Source organism: Haliotis cracherodii, unplaced genomic scaffold (assembly GCF_022045235.1).
Source record: "Haliotis cracherodii isolate W230 unplaced genomic scaffold, xgHalCrac1.p SCAF_9, whole genome shotgun sequence".
Lineage (NCBI taxonomy): Eukaryota > Metazoa > Mollusca > Gastropoda > Lepetellida > Haliotidae > Haliotis > Haliotis cracherodii.
The window spans coordinates 19,892,836-19,912,282 of NW_027266343.1; the positions used below are offsets into that span (position 1 = coordinate 19,892,836).

General features: G+C 38.1%; 1 pseudogene; it reads left to right on the plus strand.

Moving 5' to 3' along the window:
• Window positions 1-3,681: 3,681 nt before the first annotated feature.
• LOC139451787 (uncharacterized) overlaps window positions 3,682-19,447 on the plus strand; it is a 40,241-nt pseudogene continuing 24,475 nt past the window's right edge.

Sequence of the window (19,447 nt, forward strand, 5' to 3'; positions counted from 1 at the left end):
TATTGTGGTTTAAGAAATAACCCTGGACGTATTCCTGTTGTGTTCCTTTACATGATCTAACATATTCGACTTGTTGCAATCCTGTCAACCTAATGCAAGGCAAGAGTTCGGCGCTGTTTCGATAATGTAGGGGTCATATCTTTAATGTTAAGAACTCAATATGAATTGGTAAACTATTGTTTTGTTAAATCCTATATTTGGATGTCTCAAATGTAGGTGTGAAATTACCCAAAAAAATAAAAGTTAACAAATTTGTTTAAAGTGAAATACTGTTTTACTTTGAGCTTTACGACAATGTTGTACACCTCACACTGACCTCCCCCTTTTCACTGACATATGTGATAAACTTCCTTCCTCTTTTCTCCGTAGCGGTGATTTAACTGATGATCTGCTTCAGACAACCAACCGTATTGAACAGTCCCTAGAAGCTAATCGTAGTGCTTAAAATGACTTTGTAGTTTTTTACAATCGGAACTAGATAAGTGTGTTCCTCGCACAAGAGGTAAACGGGGCAGTTCTTCCAGATTATTTACTAAAGCGTACTAGTGTTCTGAATTGCAACCCCAGCTGGACAATTTTAAGCAATGTAAGAATCTTAACCGTAAAACCGACAAGAAACAAAAAGCAAATTTGAAAGGATTTTTGACAAACGACATCAGCTAGACAAGCAATGCAACCTGCTTTCCGTGTATGACACAAATTCGACAAGAGACTTCTGGAAAGTGATTGGCAAAATCTGCATATCTAACGATCATACCCATACTACCCCATGAGAAGTTAACAAAGATGACGCAATTCACTATGATCAGACTACTGTCCTAAATGTTTGGAAATATGCTTATATGAAACATTATACAATGGTGACTATTCTCACTGTAGTGATAATATCTGTAACAATGGGCTACGCGCCTCTGGTTGAGTCGGTCATGATATTGATGCGTTAAAACTTAAATCTTCCATCTCCAGGAAGTAGGTAGTGCATGCAGCTGACAGAGAAAAAGCGTGAAAGGCGGCTCGTATCGTTTACGTTTTGTGTTGGTAATGGCACAATTCCTAACATGAGAAAAGAAGGCATGATATCTCCTATACCTGTAGCAGATGGCCATGATCGGACCGATCCTTCTAAAAATAGGGGCATGACGATTTTATCAATACCTTGTAAAATATTCTCAAAGTTTTTAAATATTCGTCTGAACGTGTGGCTCGAAAATAATAAACTGCTTGCAGATGAGCAAAATGGTTTTCGCAAAAAAAGAAGTACTGTTGAACATATTTACAGTCTTTATTCAATAATTTATTATAAATAACAGGAAACAACACAAAAGTCTACATTTGTCAGCTTTATTGATGCAAGAAAAACATTCAATAGGTTAAACTGTGAATCTTTGTGGTTGAAATTTTAAAATCTTGTTGTCAAGGAGCGTGTTTTAGACTGTATAAAATCACATTCAAGCAGAGTATCTGTGAATGGTCACTTAACCGAACGTTTAAGTGTAACGTCCGCAGTGAAACAAGGCTGGGGATTGTCACCCACACTGTTTTCTATTTTTATAAATCACCTTGTTTGGAAAATCAACGATGTAAAATGTGGTGTTGAAGTCAATAAGCAAATGTTGAGTACAGTAAACTACGGTTATAACGAACACGCTTATAACGAACTGACGGATATAACGAACTCACTTTTTGGTCCCGACTATTTGCTGTAGTTATGCTGTATATATGCTTATAACGAACTACGGTTATAACGAACTAAAATTAGAAGTCCCTTTGAGTTCGTTATAACCGTACTTTACTGTATGTTATTGTTTACAGATGATAAAGCTTTAATCGTACCTGAAGTGCAGTCTCTACTGAACAAAACTAAAATTGTCCATTTCAGAAATGATAACTGTTCTTCGTCTTCTTTGCTTACCTGGTCAGGCACAACTTCAGCATTTTCTCCTATGTACAAATACCTTCTATGTACTATAGGTTTGTGGTTTAATGAATATCTTGACATGAATTGTACAGCAAACGAAATTGCTAAATCTGCAAGTCGGGTTTTATCCACGATAATTGTAAAATCTTAAAGTATCCCCCACAGTGTTTTTCAAAAGCTGAACGCTAGTCTTGTACAGCCAGTTTTGTGTTACGGTGCGGCAATATGTGGTACTCGACGTACAGCTGTCTCAACACAGTGCACAAAAGAGCCTGTAGATTTTATTTGGCCACTAGAGGGGACATGGGATGGTTTTCATGTTTCTACAAACAGCAAGTTAAAATTGTGGGCTTTTGGCGTTAAATTCCTGTCTCCAAAACGTAAACGTTTATGTAACCTTTTGATGTGATCTACCACATTTTCTAATTCTTTGGTGAAACGTGTCACAGCTGTATTTGCACGTGTTGATATTGATGTCACAAACATGTATAAAGGATGAATTGTTACAAAGGGACACTAATAACTGTTGGCACCAATGCCATGGTATGACAATGGTAAGCCTAATGGTGACAAACTGCGCACCTACTGTCTTTTACAAAAAGTATCTTTCATTGAAGAAATATGTAAAACCTATTTTCTCGAGGGAAAACCGCAGTATTTTAACAATGTTTCGAAGTTGTACCCTTCCTCTTGAATCTGTACGTGACCATTATAACCGCCCCACAGTCCCTCTAGCTTATGTAATCATTTTAGTTTTAACGTTGTTGAAGATGAATGTCACATTTTAGTCATTTGACCATTTAATTCGGATTTCAGATATGATCTATTTTTAAAATTTAAAATATCTAATTTTTCCCAGTTTGAACCAGTTTTTCTCTCTATGTAGCCTCTAGTTCAACTTTCCTATGTGGTCAACGATCTATGTTCACAATCTGTTACCGCAACACTTTGCAAAATGTATAAACGCAAACTTCTTCACTACACCCATCTCAAAGCTATCCCACATCTATGCATGGTTGTCTCAGAACTGTTACCATAATTACCTTATTTAGATATATACCACTTGACAAAGGAACTTGGACAACGTATATGGTGAATTATTGTGAAAACACAATACCCTGGACATGGCCTGTAGAGAACATCCATGGTGATGGACTCAAGGAGGCTCACTTCAATGTTCGATCCCTCAATGCTCATTTAGAAGATGTGAAGAAGGATAAGTTTTGTTGGTGTTGGTCATGTTTTGTGTTTCACAGAAACTCACATTAATATTACAGTGAAAGAGACCTCCAAGGCTATCAAGTCTATCCAGGAGACACTACACATGGTATTGCTGTGTATGTTTCAACAAGTTTCAAGAACAGTGTCCAGCTATGTGATGTAATCTCATCTCGCAGTTTTTAATACAATTCCTTTCTTGTTGGCAAGTTCTGCATTGCTTGTGTGTATGTTCCTCCAAAAGTGTCATGGACACGGTTGTTCATCAGCGCAGGTAGTGATAACTCTTTAATCATCACCAAGGCGAATGTGGAACAATGAATGATTGACCTGATTATAGGTCAACCTTGTGATATCGTATGAGTATCACCTGCTGCTTGGAACCCATATCTAGACAGTTATTAGTTATAAAGTGTTATCACTTACACGGACACTCACATCTCCCGAGTTAGGACATCGCCTTGTCGTGCGGCCAACACGCTGCTTACTGCTCTAACATGGGTGTGCTGAGGGCATATGTATTACTAGTTTTTGTGTATACATGTATGGGTCAGTATATCTACCCCGTTGACGACACACCCGGACTTGGCCGGGTATTCGATGGCATTGGTGCCATCAGTGGCGGAGGGGTGAGTATCCTTGACCTGTGAGCTTGTACGAATGACGACAGTTTGGTAGGTGAATATGATTTACTGATAAATATGCTCAGACTAAGTCTAATTGTGAGAATGTTTGACCTCATGTGTGAGTATGGTCTATTGGTGGTGAATGAGCTATCTTTGTGACCATTTCGATCTCTCAGGCATACTATACTGTGTTTTATTTGGTGCTGTTGAATATTGAAATTGACCAAGAGATTGAATTACAAAGGCTCACGAACCTGATAATTTCAGGCTACATCAAAACTGTTGGTCAGCTACCCACAACAACAACGAGACGAAATTCTGGATTTCCTGTTTAAGGTAAGGTATGACCATCTTCACGGTGATGTTTTCTGTATATTCATGTTAATGTTACTGGTCATGCAACAAGGTGACATACATGTATTCTGTAAATAATAAATAAATATATTATAACATTGAGGCAAGTGTGTTCAAAACGGATTCCATTTGGTGTAATAGGCAAAATAGCGGTAAAAAGTATATGAATGGATCGCTGAAAATCAATGATGACACCTAGTTTTCGTGTAAGCATGTCATACCCTACCGGAAGCACCCGCCACTCACGAAATGTGCATAAAAGGTGCTTGTTTGTAGCCTGACGTCGCACAGCAGTAAAAAGATTTCATACCTGTTCAAGAATGAAAGAATTATGGCATGGCCATTCCAACAACCACTTAAAAAAAAGATACAACATTATTGTATCATGTAATCATTTCACCTCACTGTGTAATGCAGGTCGATACTCTAATTAAAACTATGCTATAATGGTATTATGCTTTCAGCCGAACTTTGGAGCATCACTTCATATTTTTAAAGTCGAGATTGGAGGCGATGCCCAAAGCTCAGGTAAGTCCACATGGACGGAATGCGAAAAGACTTGAATGTGAAGAGCCAGTATTTGCACTGACACCATTTAATGAATGAATGAACTTTTACTCGCTGAGAATAAATACTGTTGGACATAAATTGTGTCTCCCAGAGAATGAACTCTCAGTTCCTTAGAATAAATTCTGTTTGACATGTACTGTCTCTCCCAGAGGGCTCGGAGGCCACACACATGCGGAGTCCGGATGAGCAGAACTACAACAGGGGCTACGAATGGTGGATGATGAAAGAAGCCAAGAAAGTAGGGGTCATTTTTTCATGGCTTCTGCTTACATACTGTTCCACTATGCTTAGTTCAGTGTCAATCATCCACCCTCAAGCTGTATGTATTCAATAAATGTGGTATATCATTTCAGCGTAACCCTGACATCAAGCTGTACGGACTTCCATGGGGGTTTCCAGGCTGGCTTGAAGACCCTGTTGCCAGCGTGTATGGTCAGCCAGAGCGCACAGCTCAGTATGTGGTCAACTGGGTGATCGGGGCCAAGAAGTACCACAACCTCACAATAGATTACATTGGGGTACCATACTTTATATGTGTAGCCTGCTGAGTGCTTGTTCTAATGTATGGTTACCTTATGTTCAGTAATACAAATATGTATCAGATAGAAACTCTCGAGTTATATTCTTGTTAAGTGTGACGATTTGCATATTTTGATAAATTATAAACAACATATCTAAAATCATAAGATCACACTCGTAACGAGAGTATGGTTTTACGGCGGAGGCAACCAGAAATGGGCTTCCCACATTGAACCTACATCGAACGATCGAATGCTTTAACCACTAGGCTATCCCTGCGACATCATTACGTTATCACAAAATGGGCTGTATGTGAATATAGTGAAACCTATATATGCAGAAGAAAACGTTTCCAGTGATAAATGATAACTATTTATGTATATATACGTTATCAGTGGTAATTCATCAGGGGTTTCTTACGGATGAGGTCAGTCAATCTAATCACTCTCAAAGCTACCACAAGAATCTTTTGAACAGTTTATTTTAATAAGTCAATGTGTGGAAAATGTATCACGTAATTAATTTTAACTTTCATATCAGTACTACCCTCTCATCCGAAATATTCTCTTGCGATATCCTCCGACGTAAAATAATGATCAACGCCACTTGTCTAAACCGTAATGTACAGAAAGCAATATGATAATGTCTAAGGAGTGAGTGAGTATGGTTTTACGCCGCTTTTAGCAATATTCTAGCAATATCACGGCGAGGGACACCAGAAATGGGCTTCACACATTGTACCCATGCACAAGCGAATGTTTGAACCATTAGGCTATCCGACCGCCCCGAATGTCTCAGGAAATGTGTCGGGTCTACATAAGTAATCGTACATATATTACACAACTTGCAGTCCCTCTGTAGAATTTATAGTTTGATTTATTGCTAATCGCAAATTGTTTAGCTTCGTATTCATTTCACCTAGTTTGAATATTATAATAATTTGATATTCTATGTTAATCATGCTATGTTCCTTAACTGCTGTGTTCTCCTTATTGTTTCAGTGTTGGAATGAACATATGTACAACACAACGTATATCAAGGTGATTTGGTTTAAAACATTATTAATGACAGATAAGGACGATTGGTATCTTTTGTTTTGACAATGTGTTTTAAGTCCAACCATGTTTATACTTAGAAGTTAGAGCCTCAACGATGCAGCCATTTACACAACTGCAGCGTTCTCCTTTCAGACGTTAAGGAAAGTCCTGGACAGCAATGGTCTCCAAGACACGCTCCTCGTAGCCGCTGATTACTTCAAATGGGACGACTTCGCAACTGATATTTTGAATGACCCTGAACTTGACAAAGCCATCTATGCCATGGGGTCAGTATAACACACAACAGTGAGTTTAGTTCTCTGATGGCTGCAGTCAGTGTTTGCTTTGTTTATGTAATCAATTCAAACGTTTTTCTGTTTCATAAATATATTTCTGAAACGGGGAGTATATCTCCCAGCGGTCCAGGGCCATGCAATTCAGTATGCAAAAATGCGTTCCAGAATACCTCCATCGTTAGCTCGAATGTTCGATTTGCCCTGAATATGGTTGTTGGTTTAATAGCTGTCGGCTCCGTAGTTGTGGTCGGGATTTTAACAATGTTTATACGCCTACAACTTTAGTCACTATCCTCCTATATTACGTTAAGGCCTTCTGTCAAAAATGAAGTACTGTTAATAGCTAATATACTTGCTATATAAGAAGCCGGACAAATATTTCACTATCTCATCCATGTATTTCTTTACACTATACTTGCCCTTTGCAACCTTCATATGGAAATCTTGGTATACGTTCCAGGCGAGTAATATACACTGACACACAATGAAAATGCGCGATCAGCTTGAACTCGAAATGAATGACAAGAAAACAATTTGAGAGTGCATATTTACCCACATGACCGTGTGATAACACATTGCGAGGAGAAACTGGGCGATGACAGTCCTAAAGTGTCCATTGACTGCACTCCAACCTTCACACTGCCTCGTCATATTTTCTTTTATACGCCCTCATTCAAGGAATTCACGTGCACTCAAGCATCAGGTTGGAGGAATTTTGTACTTAAGTCCATCTCCTTACACATAATAACCGAAAAACAACATTTCTATATTTGATTGTCTCAGAAATACCCCCAAACTGTGCCAATATTACAGTCATTTGAATATGCTTTTTCAAAGTGCTTCAGTGTAGATCTGCAATGTCATTTCAGGGTACACTATCCTGATACTAACAGTACTCCCCTGGCACAGAAATTGGGAACACCTCTGTGGTCTTCTGAGGATCATTCAGACAGTGACGTAGCTGTAAGTTATTACATACAATCACAGTAAGGGTATTACTTAATTGTGTCTGGCAGGATCCCTTCCAATGAGACACATGTCCCGGAATGTTACAGAATGTTTGTTAGGCTTAGAACTTTTTGACCAGCCCTCGTACTCAATATATCTGTCTTGAGAAATTAAGTTAGGCATGACATCTAAATTTAATCGACAACCGATCGTTCGAATTCCTTAATGGTTATAGAAATACTTAAAGGTAATAAAACGTTCATGAAATCATGTGTACTACAGAAATGTTGTACACTACTGAGTCATGTTTTCAGAAATGGAATCGTAACTACGTTAACGGATACATGACAAGGTAAGTCAAGTAATATACATTTATATTTAAGATAAATTAACAGAAATTACCCTTCGATGACCATCATATTTTGTAAGCAGGCATAAATTTCACTCGAACTTGCTCTGACACTGCGTGCATCAGGACATTATGTTTGATTCACTTCCTCCTAAGATTTAAGAGTATGAGCGATCCAATATAACAAAATTAAAAATAGAATGATTGAAAGATCTTTTCATTAATTTTGGTATCAATTCATATTTCATTGTCAATGGTTTATTATTGGTCTATCTGATCTGAACTGGATCTACGGTCCAGTGGGGATCTAGGAAATAAATATACTGAACAACAAAAGTTCCTTTGACATTAAATAAGTTTTAATGCAAAGTTATGTTTTTTACCAAATCTGAAACAATTTCGGTTTACAACAGATAAAAGACTCCTGTAAGTGTTCAAATGGTTTAATCTGCCATACTGACTTCAGAAAATGCGTGATTTCATAAAAAAAACATGCCAAAATGTCAGTTTACAAATCAATAGCGTGTGTGTCCACCTCTGGCTGCTATGCAAGAAACACATCTTCATCTCATGGAATGGACCAGGCGTCGCACAAAGTCCTATGGGATATCTGTCCATATCTGCTGGAGCATGTTTCGAAGTTCCTGGAGTGTATGTGGAAAACGTGGTTGACGTCGAAGGCGCCGATCTATCTCATACCACATATGCTCGATTGGTGAGAGATCAGGGGAGAGAGTCGGCCAGGGGATGACATTCACGTTGTTTTGTTGAAGAGAATCCGGAACAAGTCGAGCAATATGAGACCGGGCGTTGTCATGTTGAAAGGTAATGCCTGGGCCATGATCTCGTCGCAGTAGCGCTGTCCATTGAGATTTCCCTCTTACACTATCAAACGGGTCCTCTGTCTTGCTGTAATCCCACCCAATACCATAACGCTGCCGCCCCGAATCGATCTTCTTCCATGACACAATGATTGACGTAACGTTCACCTCGACGTCGGTACAATCGAATCCGTCCATCGCTGTGGCTGAGCTGAAAACGAGACTTGTCAGTGAATAGAACTTGTCCCCACGGCATGGCCGTCCAGCGTAGACGTTGTCTGCACCACTGTAGACGTGCTTGACGGTGGTTTCCTGTCAAAATGGGACGCCTGGTGGGTCTTCTGGCGACAATCCCTGCTCATCTGAGGCGGCGACGTACGGTTTGTGAAGATATTCGTTGAAGGCCAGGGATGCTTCTTGCTGGCTGGAATCGATTTCGTAGGTGTGTGGTTCGAATCCAGTTGTCTTGTCGATTATTGGTTACGCGTGGCCTGCCACTCCGAGGATGGTCTCTTACTGCATTCGTCTGTTGCCAACGTTGCCATAAACACCAAATGGTGTTTCTGTGGACGTTAAATTGTCTTGCAACATCACGTTGACTCAATCCTGCTTCAGGCATACCAATACCAGACGCTCATTTTCGGACAGGCGTGGCATTACGTAATGTTGAATAATTGCGTAATTTTGTTGTTTTTCAGAGTGATTGTTCTCAGCACGATGCTAAACAATTCATATGGAATCCTGTTAACGCACATGTTATTATACCCATTCTTGGGTAGTGAAATGCATGGGGCTTGCATAAAAGTCAACTTTTGCATGGAATGCATACTTTTCTGTAGCGGTTGCGTTTTTGTGTCTTGATTCCATACATGTACTACAATATTGAAAACCAAACTTTACTTGTTTGAAAAATACACTAAAATATTAGTGTCACAGGAACTTTTGTTGTTGAGTATACATTAGAACGCACTTGAAAATAAAAGCCAATCAGCCCATTATGAATTTATGCATTCCTATATCCTTCCAGCACTATCGTATGGTCAACATTGTGTGGCTTCTATTCCATGCTGCCTTTCTACCCAGCCGGTCTCATGGTGGCCAATGAACCGTGGAGTGGACATTATAACGTCTCCCATTACGTGTGGTTTGCAGGTCAGTTGAACACCCATTAATGTCTATGGTATTTTATCTCAAATCCAAACAAATATGATCAAATAATGATTACAACCATACCGACAGACTGACTTTGGGGTATGGATATAACTGTGGCTACACAAGGTATCCTCTCCTGATACTTACACGATCAATCACTGGGAAGTTTTATCACAAAATTCGACGAATGCATAATGGCATGAAATCTCTTTTATTCATTTGTGACAACGGACTCACCTATGTTGCAGCTCACACTGGTCAGTTTACGAAGCCCGGGTGGATCTACCTGAAGCACGGATATGGGGTGGGGACCCTGGTGAAAGGAGGCAGCTACGTCTCTCTGGTCAGTCCGGACAAGAAGGACCTTACAATCATCGTTGAGAAAATGGTGAGAAGAAGTCTTAATTTACATGCCATAGGACTCAGATACTCTAGGTTTCTGAGCAACGATTTAGCAAGCGTAACCATTCGAGTTGGGATAGGCAGGGCCGTGTTTCTAGCCTATCTCCTATTTGTTTGCTTGGTTTCTTAGATCACTTTCATATTGAAATAACCTTGACATGATATGCTGTTGTTCAGTCCTCTTGACAAATGATACCAGGTAAGTGCAACCCTCGCAAGTATGATCCTAAACTATGTGTCTTTCTAGTGACTTACCATTCAGTCTTCCTACGTACCGTTATGTGAACATGTAGAATATATATAAACGTATTCAAATACATGTTTCCATTATATTGTCAATGTCGTACTACAACAGTTTCTGATATGATATTGACTGATAAATGCCATATTATTATGCAACTGAGTCAACGTAAAGTCACTTCAAATCATTGAGATGCCACGTCCATTTCAGAATAGTGATACTGACCATGTAACTGCAGAAATGGAGACCGTCACATTTCACATCAAAGGGAAATTTGTAAGTTTTGATATTTCAGAAGAAAATCTCATTACTCAGAGAGCACTGATCTGTTTGCATATCTGTTATATGTATATACATTATATTTAAACACTCCTAAAACATACTTTAGGATTCCCACAGTAACCTGTGAAGCTTAAACTGTTTGTATACTCGTTCGACAAATGTGCATTCATTTCCTGTTTAATGGATTTTATTTCGAAACAAATGTCCCTTTGGCCAAACACTAACACCACTTGATTGTTGAATGCCAAGGGATTCTACAAGATTATGCATCACATAAACGATACATTTGTAACTGTTTAAAGCTGCGTGAAAGACAGCTTATTCACTTATGCCCTTGCAACATTCTTTAGTTTTAGTGTATATTATATGGCGTATTTGTTTTTTTTTCTGTTCAAAGGCCAATATTGCACAGCTCAACTGCTGGAAAACATATTTATCCTCTAATCCTGAAGATTATCAGACATTTATGAAACAATCTCCCGTTAAGGTAAGCTTTTCATACATCATTTAATATAATTTGCATAATATATAACAATGTTAATGTATAATAGATGTACCGCAAAACATTAAGGCACAATATCAATTTTATGTCCGAAGCTTTGTGATTAAGTTTAGATTTCATGTTTTCAGTTTGATTTAAAACATAGGCTCTTTTTCTCAGTCTATTGGTTTACTGCGTGACCTTTAACTTGTAATTAGTTGGTACAGTTGGGGTGGTTAAATGGTTGGAATAAATACACATGCATGATTTGAATTCATATATTAACGAATGAAAAGACGCGAGGGCGCCTTGTATTTTGTTGTAAAAATGACCTTTACAACAGGTCGTAAACGGAACCTTCAGTCTGACTATCTACCCGCAAATGACCTTCACCTTGACGACGTTAACGGTGGGAAACAGGGGGGAACACCCGAAGCCCCCCAAAACCGCAGCGTTTCCACTGTCCTATGTGGAGGACTTTGAAAGTAAGAATGGCATGAAAGTACTTCCCTTGACATTTCGCCATGACATTCATTGATTCATGTTAGGCTCTAGACAGTGTTGTTCAGTTGCGTGGTTCTCTGAATCAAATGTTAAGTTCATTTTTCATACACTGATTTTAAAAAAAGTACCCATTTACAACAGAATTGATTTCACGTTTGAACGTTTTCCAAATGTTTGTTTTGTGACAATAAGCAGATGACGCAGGCAAAGTCATCTCATGTCACATTTCTTGTCCGTAACTTTTTTTAAGAACATACATGAAGATCAATAAGTAATTGTAAACTTATAAACTGATAAATTATGAACTAAATGAGAATATTTTTATCAAGGGGGAAGTTGGTGAGTTTTGGTTGTCTGTGTAATTTAGACATTCCAAGACATCTCGGTTGATTTTTTTTTTATTTAACGAAATGTTAAATGGCAAATGGCAAAAAATGCTTAAGAAACTGAATATCCTTATTATTACTGCATATGTATTTCCTGTGCTGCCTCTGTTATGCAAAGATTGACGGAGGTGATGAAATAATGCTCTCATTCAAGTATGGAAGATGGCATGTAGAATGTTTGGTGAACGATAACAATGCTTGACTAAACACCCTCATCTGCTCTATTCAAACAGTGACAGTGGGCCTTTGTTTTAAGCGACTTGAGCGTGTACGCATATTCGCCTAAAAATCTACAACTTAGCGCTGGCAATAAGCATTTAAGGTCAAGGACGCCGGGGGCACCCATGTAAAGGTCATGAGACGTATGGTTATTGAATTTGCCAATATTTATATAGCATGCAGAATATAGGAACACTTGGATTATGATATTTTAAATATTTCAGTGTATGAGGAGGGTGTAGAGCCCTATTATCTGGCCCCACAGAGTGGGTCGTTTGAGGTCAAGGACGTTGGAGGCACTCATGGAAAGGTCATGAGACAGATGACCTTGCAGCGGCCTGTGGTTTGGTGTCGAGGAGATTATGTCGAGATGGGCGTAGCGGTTGTTCAGACAAGCCGGTACAATATCATGCATGAAACAAATGAAGAACATCTTACAAATCAGCATCTTTGTAACATGAATCTAAGCACACAAGAATCGATAACTAGATCTACCTACACTACTCTATCGAACACTTCATGTAATGTTACTGATAACTTCCGGAAATTGATGACTCTCACTATCGAATACTGACTCTGGCAAATCTTTGTTCAGGGATAGTGTCGTCATTGAGTGTGACATTAGAGTGGGATCTGGAGCGAATGATTCTAAGGGAGCCTTCGTCGCCGCCCACCTGGACCAAGGAGGATGTTCACTGGTACTGGGAAAGGGTGTCTTCTTCTTCATCTACCCCAAGAGCAACATATTCATGGTCACAACAGCATTTGGTATTAGTATTTTGTTCACTTTCTGAAAAAAATAATTGGCAATTGAATATAGGTAGTCGTTTGGGGATAGATTTGTGACTCGCAAGACACACACAGTTTCTTAGCCTGGCTCATTGGATATTATTTCACATAGCTCTAATTTCTGGAAATTTCACCAGTTTTAATTGAACACAGTCTTACATCCATGATATTATCGTTGTTATAGTGCAACATTTGTTGCTTACGATACAAAATATACTATGATATTTGTTACCCTAAGGATAATAATTCTTAAGATACTGATGATTCTTGTTATATTAATGTTGCTAATGAGATGAACATGTAAATGCTAAAACTACTATGACATTAATGATTATGTTTACTCATGTACTTATTATGGTGATGTTATTATGAGCCTAGAATACTCCTGTAGTGAATGATATTAATGACAAGTACGTATTACGTATAATTCGAAAGCTAATGCTCATTAAATAAAGCTAATGGTATATTAGGTTCTAATAGGATGAGTCGCAAGAGCACTCGGATAAAAAACGATGTCATCAAATGAGTCTTGGATTATTTTGTTTCAGACATGCAAACTGTCTTAGCATCCGGGAAGATGCTTGAGGATCTGGACTGGAACACAGTGTCACTTACTCTCGAGGTATGGCGAGGATTAGTTGCTCATTTAAATAATCTTTCAATATGTAGTGTATAAAGTGTTGTCTTCAAAGTGACACCCCCAACCTTTTAGATGTGCATTTGGGCTTACACGTGCACGTGCCTTCTTGACTGAGGTGTGCGAACGTTATAAATTTTCAACGGCCAAGAATTAAATGTTGTATACAAGGCAGTTGAAACAGTCTTGCTGTTATCGATCCTAGTCCCAATTAAAGTACGCTTGGAAAATGTTAAGTATTATAAATCACGATCATACCCATGTACAGTTTGAGGTAGAGAAATCTGAATTGAATATAAACAATTGCCTGACATCTTACAGTTTAATAATTTTGTAAAAGCTGGTTTATTACTTATTTTTACTTTTAATAAAACACTGGAAAATTCTTTTTCTATTACCTTTCTATTTTTCAGGATACTCAGGCAATTGGTTTCATCAACGGGAACATGATGTTCAACATTACTGTGCCATCTGATCTCAAACGTGGCATGGCGGCGGTAGGATCGGGGTCATATGGTTACGCCGACTTTGACAACTTGAAGATAGCAGTACCTTCTATGTAGTTGAAACAAAGTTGTTTTTTCGGGAGCACTGAGCATATCCCTCTACGTTCTGCCCGTGGAAATATCGTATCTATTTTGGAAACGAAAGTGCGACTTTGTCTGAGAAGATAAAACAGAAATGACATCAACACTGCAAGTTCTAGATACCAGTCATATCCCATAATGTTCAAATTATTCATTATGTTGTGGACCAATTAAAATAGGAAACAGGCGGGAATGCTGCTCATGAAGACGAAGTGTAACATTTGTTTCGATTTATTATCTAGACTTGGAATTTTGGTCACAGTATCTATTCAATATCATCAATGATAGAACGTTAGGGTGAATGCATATCACCCGGGTCATTGTTTAGTGTACCGATATTGTATCACGTGCCACAGGTGAGTAGCGTGCTTTGTTCTCCGAGCAGGCAGGATCGATCTGACCTTGAAATGATACTCACATTCGCATTGTACGTGGTCGCGTACGCGAATAAGACTGATATACGTAGGATAACAGTAAACCATAGTGTGATATTATAGAGGTATATTAATAAATATTTATCAGCAGATTTATATGGCCAGTTCCTTACCCTGGATTTGAATTGTGTCCATGGCAAAACTTTTAGTGACCTCGACATTCAAAAATCCATTTCAACAGTGAGACATGAAGTGAAAATAAATTATAACTTACATTTTATAATGTAGTTTGCGTTTTTTGTTTACGATTGTAGTTTTCGTTGAAAGGACTATTTCTCCTGATGTAACAGAGTTACAAGTATGAATTCACAGAAATCATTACAATTTGCTTGTTCTTATTCTCTGCACATAGGTAGTTCGGTGGACACACAGAACCTTCTCAGCAATATTTGTGATGACACAACGTTTTCGTACGATAATATACAATGTCCTACCTTATCGGCCCCACCCGGCGTGTCATGACATGACCAAATAACACAAAAGCCAAAGAAATCAGTTCACATATTATACATACATGTACCTGTAGAAAGCGGACTTCTTCAGCCACAGACATACATGTAGCAAAACAGACGATGAGTGTTTCATTTAAATATTGAGTGCCGAAAATAGTATGTAACCTTTTAATTTGCCTGCCAAATAACCCTGTGTCATTCAACTACTGAGTAAAATACCTACACGTACACACTCACTCTCAAGCATACCTTCTTCATATCATGTACAGTTTGTGAAACTTTGTTATAGAACGACATCACATAATACACTGCATCATCGGTCCGGGTAATAATAAAATTGTGCATTTGTTAGGCGCTGTTTTCGATACATTACGTCGTTGCTCAAAACGTACTTAATTATTACCCCGGTCAACGGATAAGTGTGCACTCAACAATCATTCTCAGCTCCCTGGGGAGTATACAGCTTAAGCTGCCTCTGATGCGCTGAAAGGTTAACATGGCTGCTTCATTCTACCGGGTACTCATACAGATGCACATTTCAAACAAATTCATCAGCCCAAGGAAACTCTCAGGAGCCAAACTGCCGAACACGGACACCAACCCAATTCAAGGGTTATCCGCGTCCAACGCTGCATAACTTCACCTGATTTGAGATCTGTGCGTCGTGTACAGGACCATGTGCCCCCACGCAATTGTCGTAGATGCCAAACGTGTGACTTCGAAAATGCGTGGTATCATCAGTATTTGCTGTGCTTATGATATATCCGAAATCGTACAATTTCTTATGTTTGTGGAAAGGGTTTTGTTGCTTTTAATTGGCTGATTTGCTTGTCGCCGCATCGCATCGCTTGGATCGTTTCTCATGATTTCTCTCGTTGGTTAGTCCGGTCGTTATGCAGCAATGAATATTGCTTCCATCACACACATTATCATTTTACATGAGATCACTATTGAACTTTTTGACAATTATGAGGGTTATAGAAGTATAACTTGTTGTTGTTGACTGATAATTTATTTGCACTGTGTGCAGTTATTCCAAAATATGATTCTAAGAAAAGGGGTCACTTATATGTTGCTTTTGTTGACTTCAAAAAAGCGTTTGACTCGGTGGACAGGAACAAACTTTAATATCTTCTCCAAAATGTGGGAATTTTTGGGATGCTGTTACAGAGTATTAAGAGTAAGTATTCAATATTTAAATTTTGTGTTAAGACAAATTTACAGATTTATTCGATTGTCCTGTGGGATTGAGACAGGGGTGTGTCCGAAGTCAAATCCTGTTTTTGAATTAGCTACAGAAGTTGTTAAGTCATCTGATGGGGGTGTTCAGTTAGCACCAGATTTATTGGAGTTGTTTCTATTACTCTTTGCTGACGACGTGGTTCTTATTGCAGATAAAGAAAATAGATTACAGAAACGGTTAAATGTATTGTACAATTATTGCAAGTCATGGACATTGTTAATATGTCAAATTCTAACAGTTGTATGTATGTAGGAGATTAGCAAGAGTTGACAAATGGACATACGGTGACTGTAATGTCGAAGTTGTTAACAATATAATTATCTTGGTGTAGTACTCACAGGTCAGTTAAGTATTTCTCAAAGTAGATACGTTGCAATAAAGGCCAAGAAAGCATTATTTGAAGTGCTAAGGACAATGTATTGTTATGAACAGTTTCCATACAATGCATATGTTTACTTTAAGATATTGTATTCTCAAGTAATGCCGATTTTACTCTACTGTTCGTAAATGGGGCTACCAAAGAGAGGGTACATCATATTGCTTGTAAATGTTTTCTGAATATAAGTAACACTATTCCAGATTGCTATGGTTTGGGGAGAATGTGGAAGATACCCTATATATTATAATTCTTTAATGAGGTGTATTGAGTTAGGGATAAAGATTATATATGTGCCAAGCAATAGATATATTCGTTATGCATATAAAGTGCCTTATGTCTTGGATTATGCTATTCGTCATACGTGGGCTACTTCTGTCAAGAATGTGTTGTTTAATTTCGGTTTTGGTTTTGCTTGGATCCTCCAGGAAGTGGGCAGTGTTCAAATATTTAGGATGGAATTTAAACAAAGAGCTGGAGATATGTTAACTCCAGAGTGGTTAAGTAGTCTACCATCTAGTAGTAGATATGATCTGACTCGGCATTTAAGTTAGAACCTGAGTTGAATATTATAGATCCGTCATTTGCTTTAAATCGTCGCGAGTTCGCACAGGTATGTCCAAGTAATCTGTTGAACAAGGATGATATAAATAGTCAGAGCATATATGCCCTATGCTGGAGGACGTGTTTAATTTTGTTTAAGTTTTGGTCAAGTTTATAAGTCTTATTAAACAGCATCTCCCTGTAAAGTATATCGCACACTGTTCTTTGCAGTCGTTCGTAAATCTTATGTCTTCCCAAACACATTGGAAAGTAAAAAATATTTGTCCATAAAGCCCTAAATGTAAGGCAACAACACCTGTCTAAACAGAATATTAAAACAAGTGTCATAAAATACTACGTTGTGTCCTCCGCGAAAGAAGTAAGTATATGAGGATTATATGTATCCTATGCATGCAGTAACCTGATCTCTCATTACATGATATATTAATACTTATACATGTACCAACTTGATCTCATCGCTGTATACAATAATGTATACAATAAATACTACTGATTGGCATTGTCAGACATTGATAAACTGATAGTTAAGATTCAAGAGGGGATATTTTTTGTGCATGAAAAAAAACAAAGATTGATACGCCTCTCATTTCAAATATTGTATGTGTGACATCGTCTGGATACCAGACAACGTTAGTCTTGTCGACAATGATAAAATCGGGACTTACATAGTCAGCATCATACTGTCGAAGTTCACACGCAATTCTTGGAATGTTTTGTCCAAACAATGATAGTAGCGCCAGCTGTTATCCATTGCTCACACCACATTGTAGAATGCGCAACGAGAACAAGCATTTGAAACCTCATAATTTATGAAGCATGTATTTAATGTATTTGAAAAAACCCATTGGTTTCTCAAATTGTCCCTTAAGTGAATTGTTTGATAGGCATTAACAACTTCTTTATTTTACTATAATGGCGACGTTCGGATAAAGATCCTTGTACCCATTGCCAAGATAGGCTGAATAATGTATATGGTATAGAATGTGTATTGTAGGTGAAGGTTAACAGTAACAACAATTGCATACATGCGTGAGATTAAACATGAGTAGATTTACAGTATGATCCTTCTGTTATTATTTAACCTACTCATGTTAATCTCTCTTATAATATGCAATTGTGTCCTTCAAGTGATGTTCAACCGTTATCTTCAGCCATTACATATACATTTCCACGAAATTTTTTTGTAAGTTATATTGCAACATTCTAAGATTTCTTCAAGCTGTAGTACAGCAATATTTAGTTTTGTTATTGTCGTTTTGCGCTGTAATGAGCAATATTTCAGCTGTACAACAATGGTTTATAAATATTCGATACAGGGCCAGGCCAACCAGTGATTGAAAGCAAGTCCTATTACATAATGTCACAACACATATTGTGCTTTTGAGAAAAGGCCACAACTATTGACGTATCAGCTGTTAATGTCTCGTGGCATTAGATAAGACTATGATGACGAAATAAATATAAGACCTTGTACCCCGACAGACATAATCATATTTGTAGGTGTTTGTGTATATGTTAAAAAATGTTCAAGCTTCGTTTTACCGAGCACATTTTAATAACAACCGTCCTAAGTTTAGTCATATGGAAGTCCAGTTCCTCGTTTGAGATGTATAATTTTGACGACACCCCTGGCCTGAGTCGTGTCTTTGATGGGATAAGCGGAGGCGGGGTAAGGTGCTGTTTCTGATATTCTACACAGCGTATTTACTGCGATAAACATATGATTACTGTCAGTATATTCTACATACTTGGAATTTTCCCACAATCAATATGATCGATAGTTATGGTACATTTATTAGATTTCACAGCATGAGGTCCGAACAAATTTAGGCTCGTGTGGTTATAATGAGTGACCCGCTTGTACCCATTATCTGTTAACAAGGATTGCTACTCATACTATCAATCACTGGTTTGTACGACACCCACATTCTTATTTACGAGCTGTCTGTACACACATGTGATTTTGCAGAATAAAGTTGAAATCTACATTCAATCACGAACCAATAACTACGTCACTGCGTGAGTCAGAATCTCATAAACAC